Raw genomic sequence first — 2,004 nt, forward strand, 5'->3', positions numbered from 1 at the left:
AACATGATCATGATCTCATTCCTGCACAGGCCTGGGAATGAGGGGAGCATGGAGAGAGAGGGGGGAGGGAGAGAGAGACAGAGAGAGGGGGGAGGATAGAGGGAGTGTAGATCTCACAATCGTAAATCCTCCTGTCTCTGTCTCTGTCTCCATCTCTCTGTGTCTCTGCATCTCTGTGTGTCTCTCTCTGTGTCTCTCTCCATCTCTGTGTGTCTCTCTCTGTGTCTCTCTTTCCATCTCTCTGTGTGTCTCACACACACACACACACACTCATGTACACAACTAAACACACACACACACACACTCATGTCCGTAACTAGACACACACACACACAGTTCAGAATCAGAATTCGGTTTATTCGCCATGTATGTTAAACAAACACGGAATTTACTGTGGCAGGGAGGTGCAAAACACTAAACATATAAAGATCTTAAATTAAGTAAAAGTACAAAAGTTTAACTATTTCTAAGAACTAAACAATCTAAGAATACAACAATTTAAATATAAAATAAAATATATATAAAAATAAGAATAGAATGAGCAGCGTGAATGGTCAACATAGTGCAATCGGATACTGAGATAAAGTGGCTTATGCATACTGAATTGCACTGGACTTATAATAGTTAAATAAGTGAATGAATGTCAATGGGAGTCCTTGGCCTTGTTGAAGAGGCCAGTAGCAGATGGAAAGAAACTGTTCTTATGGCGTGAAGTTTTGGTCCTGATGGACCGCAGCCTTCTGCCAGAGAGGAGTAGCTGGAACAGGGAGTGATGGGGGGGGGGCTATCATGTAGCTATCATGTTCACTATTTGGGACGGTCAATTGGTGTGGGAGAGATCATTTTGTGCGGGTTATCCATAACAATCTTAGTTTAAAATCTTTATTTAAATGTGAATATGATATTGTATCAAATATTTTCTCAATAAGTAAGCAGTAGATCACAAAATACGTTTGGCGTTTGGGCCTGTCCTATGGAGAAGTTTGACATTATATCCTGAAATTAATTGATAAACAATGTTAACATGCATGTAAAGGGTCCTACAATTACACTCACAACATCCTAATTGTTGAATTGAATCTTGCCAATGCAAGGAAGTCTACCTAAATCGGCTAACAACCCATGTAAAGAAATGGCAACAGAAAGCATTGATAGGAAAGTCGTATTGCAAGTAACGTACTGGCTGCATTTCTTGTGTTAAACATAGAAACATAGAAAGACATGCCAGGGCAAACATGCATAGTCTTGCCACCGGTCGATAGAGGGGTCTTCAGGGTTAGTCCCGACAGAGAAAAAAGTGTTGCATCATAAACATCACTAGATCCATGATTTTGTAACACAGAAATTCTAGCATTTTTCAGGGTTTCTATTTACAGCGTAAACCCTCTTTTAGGGTACAATGCAACGCAAACATACAACATCACATTTACATAGAGACAAGGGTGTATACAGTACCTCTGATCTCCAGCTTGTTAGACATCCTCATGGAGCCTCTTGAGTATGTGCTGAGGTCACAGTTGTAAAGCCCACTGTCCCCTATCTGGACCCCTGAGAGGTGCAGATGTGCTCTCCTCAGACTCCGACCACATTCTCGCTCGCCAGTGCTGTTGTCAGCAGAACTGGATCAGCTGCGAACCCTGTCAAATACATCACATGAAGGAGGAGATCACCAAAATAAAAGGAGTTGGATAAGAACTCCAAATAACAAACTTTTAAAATTGAAATACTATCCAGTGGATTAATACCAAATAACACCCAGAAGCAATATTATGTATTTTTTACCAAACACAGGCCATAACAGACTATGTGCCTAAAGCTCAATTTATTATTTACATTACATTTATGCATTTAGCAGACGCTTTTATCCAAAGCGACTTCCAAGAGAGAGCTTTACAAAAGAGCATAGATCACTGATCATAACAACGAGATACCCCCAAACATTGCGAGCAGCCAAAACATGAAGCATACATTGTGGAAAACCAAATAAGTGCCAAAGGGAAGAAC

This window comes from Osmerus eperlanus, chromosome 19 (genome assembly GCF_963692335.1).
Source record: "Osmerus eperlanus chromosome 19, fOsmEpe2.1, whole genome shotgun sequence".
NCBI lineage: Eukaryota > Metazoa > Chordata > Actinopteri > Osmeriformes > Osmeridae > Osmerus > Osmerus eperlanus.